Here is a 12,917-nt window from a genome sequence, read left to right as displayed (position 1 = left end):
TATATAAATAAAAATGTAATGTTCATTTGGGGAATTAACATAACTCAAAAACCACTGGGCGAATTGCTGCCAAATTTGATCACAAAACACCTACTAACTCAAGGAGTGACCATCACTCAAAAATTTGAGTTTGTCATTTGGGAGTTGTAGTTGCTGGGATTTATAGTTAACCAACAAGCAAAGATCAGTCTGAACTCTACCAATGATGGAATTGAACAAACGTGGCACACAGGACTCCCATGACAAACAGAAAATACTAGAAGGGTTTGGTGGGCATTAACATTGAGTTTGGGAGTTGTAGTACATCCAGTGAGCACTGTGGACTCAAACAATTATGGATCTGGACCAAACTTGGCACGAGTACTCAATATGCCCAAGTAGGAACACAGATGGAGCTTGGGGGAAATAGACCTTAAGATTTGGGAGTTGTAGTTACTGGGATTTATAGTTCACCCACAATCAAAGAGCATTCTGAACCCCACGAACGATAGAATTGGGGCAAACTTCGCACACAGAACCCCTATGACCAAAAGAAAATACTTAAGGCCATCCAGTCAAACTCCCTTCACCAGGGCAAGAAAATGTAATCAAATACAGTGTACCCACAAGCATAAAGAAATTACATATATTAGAAACCAACACTTTCTAATTACTTTATTTTCCAGACCACCAGACTGGGCCACAGCAAGGTGTGGCAGGGGACAGCTAGTATATAAATAAAAACACACATCCTAAAATTTATGAAAAGCTAAAACACATAATTAAATTATCAGTTTAAGTATATTATTAAAATACAACAAACATTATATATATATATATATATATATATATATATATATATATATATTCCCCAAAAGTCAACTGAAACAAACCTTTATCTCCTGCTGTTGGAACCCAGACACCTTAAGGAGCCAGACTCAAGAGTATGTCCAAAAGTAGAGTTTATTCAAACAAAGCAAATAAGACTCAGAGATACTTAACTTAGTGCCTGTGGTCAAAACTCAAAAGTAGCAATTGGTTCCAGTTCAAAAGGTAAACTGAAACAATAATCTGGATTATCCAGAGAAAAGATCTGGATTAAACTAAAGCGCTTCAAAAGTCATACAAAATAACACAGCAAGTAAAGGGTGAACAAACAAAGAGACGCAAGAAAGAAGACGTAGTCAAACGAAGTCTGAAGTCAAAGAAAGCCAAGTCCAAAGTTGCGAGATTCCAAAATCCATGTAGGCAGTGTTGTAGTCAAAACCAGTCCAAAGTCAAAGAAGGGAAAATTCGCACTCACGAGAATCCAAGCCGAGTAGAAACATACACAAACGGAAGCAGCAACCTGCAGATCCAGGACCCAATACCAAAATGAAAACGGCAGTGACAAAACCCAAGGCACGAAACCAACACTTTGCCTTCTGCAAAGATTATCCATTACAAAGCCTACTTTTATCTTACACCTCATCATCTGATGATGAGCTGACGCCCATCCCGACATCATCTCTTACAGCTGTCCTTGAACTCTGACACCCATCCCTCCAACTCCTCCTTCTGTCAAGACTTAGATCTCCCCAAGACTCAGAAGTATCTCCCGACTGCCAATCCCCACCACCAGAAAACCTCACAAACGTGTCACTAGACGTTGGCTGAGCACATACATCTTGTACCTCTTGTACCTTAGTCCAATCCAGTGTGTCATCCCCATCACTCCCAGACCCATCACTCCTAGAGAAACCCATGAAAGACTCCTCATCTGTGGGAGCAGTAAGCATATCCCGGATCTTCTTCCTTTGTCGCTCCTCATCTGACTCCTGCTCCTGAGTAACCCTCTTAGTTCCCCTATTCACATCCACTGTATCTCCTTCCTCTCCCTCCCTCATTGACCCTAAGCGATCAGAAAACCCTTCGAAGGAGCCTTCATCTTCAGGTGACATAAGTATATCCTGGATCCTTTTCCTTTGTTGTCCCTCATCTAGCTCTTGCTCACGAGCACTCCTTTTCCCCCTTCTGACACCTGTACTACCACTTGCAGCGTTACTAACAGGCTCTACTACAACACCTGCAGTGTTGCTACACAGTCAGTTCTTTCTCTCTGCATGCTTGTGTTTTTACCACTTTTGCCTTATGAAAAGTGCCACAGAACTACAATTCCAGCAGCCTGTTTAACAGTACCAAATAATTGTGCTTGGGAGAGCAAGAAAAGTCTTTGCATCCTTTCATAAAGGAGAGATCTACAGGCCAGAAAAAGAACAGTGCTGAATTCCCAGGCAGAAGCAATGAAGCTCGTATACAGAAACGACACACACTGCCGAATTCTGAGTCGCCTTCGGGCTGATATGAGTGGGGTAGAAATAATGCAAATAAATAAATAAATAAATTCTAGCACTTTGACAGCACTTTAATTGCCACATCTCCATCCTATGGAGTTCTGGGATTTGTAGTTTGTTGTTCTGTCACATGATCCCCCTATCATTTCCATTCTCTTTTGTGGGTCACAAGACATGGTAGTAGGAAGGAAGAGCCCCCTCCCCAAAGTCTCAAATAATTGTCTGTGTCATTGGTGCAGCCACCAAGGCCATGGAGGGATGGGACAGGAGAGGACAGCCATCCCCAATCCTCAGGCCACCTGAGCCAAAAACTGTAGAATGGCTGTCAAGACAGCTATAACCAGTTCCACTTCAGGAGTTGGATTTTCACTCTAGTTGGTTTAATTTGGGGGTAAAGCTGTGTTTGTCCAGGGTTAATTCAGATCAGCTCTGTGTGGCATTTAGCTACCATAGGGCTGATCACTTTTCACAAAGACCTTCGTGGTCAATGCAGATGTGCCCCCTGAATTATTTTTACATGGAAGACTGTTAATAGTTCTAGCATACAGAGAAACCTACTTAAACTTTCTTCCTAACCTGAGCCATTCCCGTCTGACCATTCAACATTGGGGAGGGGGCGTGATATTTAAGTGACTGCCTTTCTTTACAGGTTAAAAAAATACATTGAAACAATTGAGCTGAGAGGGCTTTGAGTGGGCTGCTGTTGTTAAGTTGCTCTTTCTTAGAAAGCTTTCCCAGTTCTCATTTTCAAGTAGATATTTCTTCACTACATGCTAGCAAATGATCACGTTGCAACATAATTGATTCAGATAATATACTATACTAAAAATTAGCTGATTTTTCCTTCTTCAGCTATCATTTTGAGCTAACATATATGGGGTATACGGGTAATCCTCTAATTTAGGCACTAATCAGGACCAACCCTGCTTAGCATTTCCATTAGAAAAAGACAAGAGGGGTGTAAAATAGAAAAGCAGTTGTCTTGTTTCTTGAGGACATGTTTTTTAAGTTGATTGCTAGTGCCAGGTCATAGAGAGCATTGAGAGATCCATACAGAAAGGCCTTCTGACATGGAGCCCTTGGAGATTTGCTTGCTTGTATTAAGTAGGATTCCTGCCTTTCCACAAAATGGCATCAAGGCAGTCCTTGTGAAGTAAGACTCTGTGTGGTAGTTTCTTTGGCTTAGAGGAAGAACTAGCCCAGCTTTTTTTTTTAAAAAAAAAAAAATCAGTTCTTTTTCCATCTCTTCATATGGTAATCAGAAGCACCTTGTAGGGAATGATGAGCCTGACACATTTAAACTCAAGGCTTTCTTAGCCTGTGCTATCCAGAGGATGAATTGTTCCATTTCTCACAAAAGGGATGTCGTTAATTCAGGTGTCTACATAATAAATGTGTCTTCAGCTGATACATTCTGTGTGTCATTCTCATCCATCTCTTTCCATCTTATGTTATTACAGCATAAACTGTCACCAACTGCAGCCACTTGCAACATTCAGAAAAATAATTATCCAAAGTGTAATTAAATTAATTGACCAGGAAAGCGATTTGTGGAGATAATTAAAAACAACACATGTTTTGATGTATTTATATTGTAAAACTTTGTATTTGTGACAGACTTTGTATTTCTTTGTGTATTTCTTTGTGACAGACTTTGTATTTCTAGGTGCAAAGATTACTGCAGATGCAGACTGTGGCCAGGAAATTAGAAGACGCTTGCTTCTTGGGAGGAGAGCAATGTCCAGTCTCGATAAAATAGTAAAGAGTAGAGACATCAGACTGGCAACAAAGATCCGCCTAGTCAAAGCCATGGTATTCCCTGTAGTAACCTACGGATGTGAGAGCTGGACCTTAGGGAAGGCTGAGCGAAGGAAGATCGATGCTTTTGAGCTATGGTGCTGGAGGAAAGTGCTGAGAGTGCCTTGGACTGCGAGAAGATCCAACCAGTCCATCCTCCAGGAAATAAAGCCCGACTGCTCACTGGAGGGAAAGATACTAGAGACAAAGTTGAAGTACTTTGGCCACATCATGAGGAGACAGGAAAGCCTAGAGAAGACAATTATGCTGGGGAAAGTGGAAGGCAAAAGGAAGAGGGGCCGACCAAGGGCAAGATGGATGGATGGCATCCTTGAAGTGACTGGACTGACCTTGAGGGAGCTGGGGGTGGTAACGGCCGACAGGGAGCTCTGGCGTGGGCTGGTCCATGAGGTCACGAAGAGTCGGAGACGACTGAACGAATGAACAACAACAACAACATATTGTAAAACACATTGGGATAGAATATTGATTCATGTGCTGCACGCTATCCTCCCAGGGAGCCAGCCAAAACTCTCAAACTAAACTAGGAAAAATAAATATTTATCATGCACTATTTCATCTTAATTATCTCGCGCATTGCATTATGTCCATTGTTTCTAATTGGCTAAGTCAAAATATCAACACACTGAATTGAGAAAGAATGTCAAAGGTATCTTTAATGTTAAAAATAGACAGCAGATTTAAGACAACTAGAAAAAGTTTTACCATGCATGGCTAGATACTGCACTTTTCCTTTTTGACTTATATAAGATATTCATCTGAGGCTTTCACTTAATGTAGAAGGGAGACCTGTTTCCATGTAAAGGTTAATACAGGTCATTTTATGTTTTATTCAAGCTTGACAATCAATCATTTGAATTTTGAACTGTGAAAAAAAAAACCACACAGTGACAACTGGTAGCTTGTACAGTGTGACTGTGGAATCTACCCGCAGTTATAGTTCAGAGTAGCAATGTAATTATTCATTCAGTTTTTTTAGTAATTTTCTTTTTGCTTTGAAAACATTTTAAAAAAGTAATTTTCAAAGCCTATTTGCAATTGAGGATTAATTATGGGGAGAAATTGTATGTGATTGTTTGCATAGAAAACAGCATTTTCTATGTGGGAAACAGTATTTTCTGCACAGACAATTTTCTATGCAGATATACTCCCTTTCGGCACAGAAAAATGATGTCTTTCATGGGACATAGTCATCCATCTATGTGTGGATTTTGCTCAGAATAAGTCTGGATCTGCAAATTCTCACCAGTCCAGGATTCTTTTTATCAGTGTTTCTCAACACGGAAAAAAACATGTTTTTCAACCATTTTTAATTATTATTATTATTATTAACTTTATTTGTACCCCGCTAGCATCTCCCAGAGGACTCGATGCGGCTTACACAGGCCGAAGCCTGTGTAAAACATGCTTTCTACCCCAGTCCAAACTTTAAAGCAGCTATCAAAGTCACAGAATGCTCCTCAAAACCAGTACAATGTCTTGGAAGCGCCTTTGATAGCTGGATTTTAATTGATTGGATTTACCCCACTTATATAGAAGCTACCTAGTGTCACTGAAAACAAAACAAGAATGGGAAAAGAAAGTTATCATTCAAGGGTGATTCTTTCTTATTACTTGCCACAGCATCAAACCATTCCTGCATTTACTCATTACAATGCTAGCAAATTTTGAAAGGAATAAGATTTCAAGACTTACTAATTAATTTCATTCAGCACAAACGTTCATGGAATAACAATCTCAACGGGATCCAAATGCTAAAGGGACTGTGGTGCAACTGGCTGGAAGTCAGCTGCATTAAGATCACTACTGACCAAAGGGTCATGAGTTATAACCCAGCCTGGGTCGGAGTGAGCTTCCGACCATTGTGTGTAGCTTGCTGTCGACCTTTGCAGCCTGAAAGACAGTTGCATCTGTCAAGTAGGAAATTTAGGTACCGCTTATGCGGGGAGGCTAATTTAACTAATTTACGATGCCACAAAATCTCCAGCAAGCAAAGAATGAGGAAGTACACCATCACTGTCTCAAATGGACAGCTCCCCTGGTGTCCAGAATACCCTCATTAAAGCTGGAAAGTTAAATAGCCTCTGTGTGTCTGTCTATATATGATGTTGTGTGCCTATGACATTGAATATTTGTCATGTATATGTACATTGTATTCCGCGCTGAGTCCCCTGCAGGGTGAGAAGGGTGGAAAATAAATACTGTAAATAATTAATAAATAAATAAAGATGTAATTTGTTACATTGCCAATTGCACTGTTTATTACTTTCTTGAATTTTTTAAAGAATAAAGTAAGATTGGTAAGGAAATGGTTCAAACTCCTGAAATGTTGCTATCAAAATGCTCCTAAAATGTCTTAAAATCCCCCTTGAAAGCAACAAGAACATGTATCTTTTCCCTTTATAGCAATAAGTTAACTTTATTCTCATTACTTCTGAAATGCAATTGGCTACATTAGTTCTGAATTGCATTCTGTTTTTTGTCATTCATTACCAGAAATGTAGCTCTCAGGTAGGATCTACATTGCCATATAATGCAGTTTCAGAATACATATTAATTGCATTGAACTTAATTATATGAATGTACTCTGCCATATAATCCAGTGCCATGCAGTACATCCAGACTCAGTCTCTTGAAATTATGATATTGATTCATTCTATCACACTCCTGTTGAACATGTGCAATCTAACAGGTGCAATCTAAATACATTTAAATCAATTGATTTCAGTAAGATCACAGCACAACATTTAGTTATTTTTTTTTTAAAAAAAATCTCATTGAAATACCCAACCGCACAAAGAAAAGTTAAGATTTTCTGTTTGACATACTAGGTATTGCTGTATCTTCCTTTCTAATGCTTCTGGTTTAGCAACCTTAGTACCTTAGTACTGTAGGAGCTGTAGATTATACAGAATGTTTATTTCTTGTTTTTTTTCTAACATTCAGATTGAAACGGAAGCATTCAGACCAATCTTTTCCTTTGGGGAAGGTGACATAACATTCTTGTATATATTAAAATGAAAATATATAAAACAGGATGCTTTGTCACCTTTGGGGGAAGGTGACATAACATCCTTGTATATATTAAAAAATGAAAGGAGAAGAAAATAAAACAGTCTAAATCAACCAGTTCTAGGAAGCGCATTATGCACAGAAGAGTAAAAAAACAGCATCCATTATATGTACACAACAATTAGAAAAAAGAAATAAAACCATCTGGGATAGATTAATTGCAACACCTTATAATGTCATTCTTGCCACTTGATTCAAATGAATTTGAGTTGGAACAACCTCTCAGGTGGATAGGATAAGGGCAGGTCACTGGTGGAAGGCAATGCATTGGAACATGTTGTATAGCAGTGGTTCTCAACCTGGGGTCCCCAGATGTTTTTTTGGCCTTCAACTCCCAGAAATCCTAACAGCTATAAAACTGGCTGGGATTTCTGGGAGTTGTAGGCCAAAAACATCTGGGGACCCAAGGTTGAGAACCACTGTTCTATAGTCACACTTGGATCGGGATAAATCTAGATAACTAAGCACAAGTCCTTTATATAAATTCTCTTTTGCCCAAGTTTTGTACTCCAAGGTGATAGTGAAATTCTTTTGTTTGTGGTATTGGAAAAATCTGTGATTTTTCCTTATTATAAATGCAATGAAACCTGAAAGTTTGAGCATATATACACTGTGGTTACTAACAAAAAGTTGGTCTAGCATTGCTAGACCATTATCTCAAAAGGAGTCTATTTTACAGAGCTGATCAGCCTGTTGCTTAGCACTACCCAATCATGAGGTAGCAAAATGTTCCAGTGGCATCAATACCAAGTGACTGGTGCTTTGTTTTGTTCAGAGAGCAAAATTAACTGCACTAGAAGGCAGTGATTAAAGAGAGTCATGGGGTGAAGTGTTGATTTATACAGAAGAAACAAGACATTGATGGCTACTAATTTTGGAAACTGAATAGCAAATCGGTATGTTCTTGAGAAGAAAACCTGGATTTCTACTACAGCAAATGTTTTATCCTCTAAGGACACAATGCATTTCAAACAGAGTTCAGAAATCAATTTCAACTGCACACTAGTGTAAATGCTTTATTGTAATCATTGCTTGGATGCCAGTAATCATGAAATTATTATTTAAGAAAACAATGAGATGGGATTGAGGAGATTTGAACCCTCAATAAAATTAAAATTGACAATGAATTGATAGATTGCTGGCAAGAAACACAAGACACATCTTTTTCTACATAGACCTACACAAATGTCTATGTATACACATAGGGAGCAGGGCTTCACTCAGGTCCACTCCTGGCCCATATATGCTGCTTTCCCCATCATATCAACAGTCAGTCAACTTTTATAATGAATGTCTGATTAAATATTTTTGTGGTACTGCAGTTCTCATGTTGATTCACACATTATGTGTAGTTTTGGCATAGAATCTTAGAGTGGAAGAGATCACAAGGGTTATTCAGTTCAATTACCTTGTTGAGGAGCATTGGATTCAGTTTGGGAGTAGATGAGGTCCATGTACTGCAGGCAACCAATTCACATCCAGCTTGGGGATGGATAGGTCTGCTTCACTCCCATGGGGAAGGGGAACCATACAATGGCTTATGTCTGAGTGAATTCCTGTTTCTGTTATTCCAGTGCTGACCAAGAGGTGGGATGAAAGAATAGGTTTATATTCATGGTAGGAGAGTAAATAAATGAATGGTTGATTTCAGTTAATTTGTGGATGTGGATCATGTCTATCCAGCTAGAGTTTGCCCATTTCAACAGAATGAGATCTGGGTTCCTTCCTGCTAAATACAAAGCCTCACTCTCATCACTGTGTCTGCCACTACAGTGAAGTATGCTAGTTCACTGGACAAAGGCATTTCTACTTTTTTGTCTAAACATTAGCTGTGCATTAATTAACAAAAGTATTGGTAGGGTTTTTAAAAAACTAGAGTGGAATGCCTGGAGGCTAAGATCTCTGAAGGGGACTGTTTCAAAGAGATGGATCTGATTTAGAATTGCTATATCTCTGCAACCCAGGATGGGACATAGAGTTTAATGACTGTTAGTTGCCTCTCCCAGAACTCAAACATCCCATAGCCTCAGTTATTAAGAAAAGAACACAAGAAGGGGTTGCCATCTTGCAAATGACTGAGTCTAGGGATTATTTGTACACTGGGAGAAGCATCTAGTGGTTATTAAAACTCTATTTCAAGTGGGAAGTTTGCAGTTGCAGAGATATAGTAATTTCAAATTTGATCACCCACCACTTGCTTGCTCTCCTGTTCATCCTCCTGCTCATCCCCCCCCCCCCCCGGGGCTAATCCCTCCACACTCACCACCCCACTGCCATATAGTATTTCTTGTTTCACTGTGATGAATGGAAAGGATGAAATTTTATAAGTGGGATCTGTGAGGGTGTATTAAGGTTAAGGCTTGCCAAGGCTGAAGACACCATACTTAAAAATTTGGAACCTGGAAGTCCGAATTATGGAGAAACAAAGGAGGTGAAGATTAACTTGTGACATAAAAAGTGCTAATGGGGGAAACTGCTGTACTGCTGCCATAACTGATCCAGCAACTTCTAGGGTAAACATGTTTACATGACCAGAGACAATAATTCTTTAAGGAAATCAGAAACAATGCTCCTTACATTAAGGAAGAAAAACCAGTACTGGTTCTGTGAGTCTATTTCTTTCTCTGAAAGTGCCTAATGCAACTTGTCCCACTGAAAACAAATTAAAGTAAAAATTTAAGGTTCAAAAAGGATTAATGACATAGCAAATCTCAAAACAAACTAAAGGATTCAAACTAGCATCCTCATTTTTCCACTATGATGGGAAAGTCTAGCCCTGTATTCCATTCTAAACTGAGCAAAACATTCATTTACTAGCTTTTCCAGTTTGGGGAGTTGTATTCTTTTTTCATTCAGTCAAAATGCATGTGTCCACATTCTTAATTATTATTAGACCCTGGAGTGTATTTACACTGTAGAATGAATGCAGTTTGGCACCACTTCAACTGGCATGGCTGAATCTGTGGAATCCTGAGAATTGCAGTTTTACAAGGTCTTTATCTGACAAATATTGCTGTTGCCTCACCAAACTACAGCTCCCATGATTCCACGGGATTCAGCTATGTCAGCTAAAGTGGTGCCAAACTGCATTCATTTGACAATGTAGATGAACCTCTAGTCTTTATTTGCATATAAAATTATTATTCCCACATGTGTAATTGCTGTTATCCTTGGCAACATATTAGAGAGATTAAAGTACTACTGTTTCTTTCGGTAAATAATTGCTTTTGAGAGATCTGTTCTGCTTCTCTAGGCAAATTTTGAAGAAACAGCCCAGCCCACTAAATTCACTGCAACAAAGACCCATGACTTTGATAATTTAGTTTAAATGTAGGACGTATTTAATCTGGATATCAGTATAATCACTTAATTAACACATATTTCAAAGCATTCTCAGTAGTCATTCAGGCTCAATGAATGTATCAGTTCTCTAACAGTGCAACCTATTTTTATTTCCCAAAAGGAAAGAAAAAGAAGAAAAAAGGGAATTATTTTCTATCAATGTATCATTTTTCTAACACATTGTTAATTTGTCAATTCAGTTTGCAAGCATCTTTAGTTAGGTCTGCAAATTTCTGTCACTTTTTTGTTGTGAAGTGCTTATATTGACTATTGTAGATCAATTTAGGAATAAATATAATACAGATTGTGTAAATGTAGTACTTTGGAGTATAGAAGCAAACAAAGAAACAATATTTAATTATATATAGTGAATATCTATAGATCATATAGTCATAGAATCATAGAAGAGACCACATGGGTCATCTAGTCCAACCATCCAGCATGCAGGAAAAGCACAATCAAAGCACCCCGACAGATGGCAATTCAGCCTCTATTTAAAAGCCTCCTAAGTAGAAGCTTCCACTAGCCTCTGAGGCAGTGAGTTCCACTGTTGAACAGCTCTTAGAAGTTCTTCCTCATGTTCAATTGAAATCTCCTTTCCTAAAATTTGAATCCATTGCTTTGAGTTCTAGTCTCCAGGGCAGCAGAAAACAAGCCTGCTCCCTCTTCCTTATGACATCCTTTCAATTATTTATATATGGCTATCATGTCTCCTTTAAACCTTCTCTTCTACAGGCTAAACAGACCCAGCTCTTTAAGCTACTCCTCATATGGCATGGTCCCCAGATCTTTGATCATTTTCATTGCTCTCCTCTGGACACCTTCCAGCTTCTCAATATCTTTTTCAAATTGTGGTGCCCAGAACTGGACACAGTATTCCAGGTGAGGTCTAATCAAAGCAGAATAGTGAGGCACCATGACTTCCCTTGATCAAGACTCCTTTTGATGCAGGTCAAAATTCCATTGGCTGTTTAAGCTTATGTTTAACTTGTTGTCCACTAAGACTGCAAGATCTTTTTCACATGGACTATTGTCGAGCCAGTCGTCATGCATCTTGTATCTTTGCATTTCTGAGTAGTATCTTACATTTCCCCTTGTTCAATTGGCCCAACTTTCTAATATATTAAGGTCATTTTGAATTCTGATATTGTCTTCTGGAGTATTAGCTATCATATCCAATTTGGTCATCTGCAAACCAATTAGCATGGCCTCTAAACCTTCATCCAAGTCATTAATAAAATCATTGAACAGAACTGGGCCCAGGACCAAACTCTGCAGGCACTCCAGTAGTTACTTCTTTCCAGGATGAAAAGTAAACATTGGTACACCTAACAGTAGTATTTTCTAGCCCATTTATTTATTTATTTATTTATTTATTCATTTGTATCACTTTTATCCCGCCCATTTCAGCCTGAAGGTGACTCAGGGTGGCGTACAAATCGGCAACACTTAGATGTCATATAAAAATACATACATTGGTCAAAAGCAAAAAAAAAAAAATCACATCATAATACATTTAAAAACCATAAAAGCATTTCAAAATTATAAAACTATGTCTTCCTAGTTTTCCTAGTTTGTCTGAAAGAAAATCATGGGGACCTTCTCAAAGGCCTTCCTGAAATCAAGATATGCTTTTTAACTCCACTGAAAAAGAGGGAAGATTAAACTGTCATGACATGTTTTTGTGAAATACCTGCTGACTTAGTGATCACAGCATTCTTTTCTAAGTGATTGCAGACTATCTCTTTAATGATCTGCTTCAGAATCTTTTCTGGTATTGATGTCAGGCTGACTGGATGGTAATTGTTTGGGTCTTCTTTTTTTCACATTTTTGAAGATAGAGACATTTGCCCTCTTCCAGTCTGCTGGGACTTATTTATTTATTGTTTATTTACTATGTTTATATCCCGCCCTTTTCACCCTGAAGGGGACTCAGAGTGGCCTTACAATTTGATGCCATATCAAACAGACATAATAACTTAAACATATACATTAAAAACATAAAATTAAACAGTAACATAAACATCAAAACCAATTAATTAAAACTACGCAATCTGAAATGATAGGCAAGCCGTTCCAGTTATTGCAGTGCACTATTGGCCAAAAGTTTGATCTCAGAGCCATGTTTTTACTTTCTTACTGAAAGTCAGAAGAGAGGGGGCTGACCTGATTTCGCTGGGGAGTTACATAGACAAGAAGGCCATCACTAAGAAGGCCCTGTCCCTCATCCCCACCAACTGCACCTGCGAAGGAGGTGGGACTGAGAAGAGGTCCTCCCCAGAATATCTTAACCTCTGAGAAGGTTCATAGAGGGAGATACATTTGGACAGATAAGCTGGTCCAGAACCAGAACTTTGAATTGTGCTGGCAGAA

Source organism: Anolis sagrei, chromosome 4 (genome assembly GCF_037176765.1).
Source record: "Anolis sagrei isolate rAnoSag1 chromosome 4, rAnoSag1.mat, whole genome shotgun sequence".
Lineage (NCBI taxonomy): Eukaryota > Metazoa > Chordata > Lepidosauria > Squamata > Dactyloidae > Anolis > Anolis sagrei.
Note: the sequence above shows the minus strand (reverse complement) of the source record.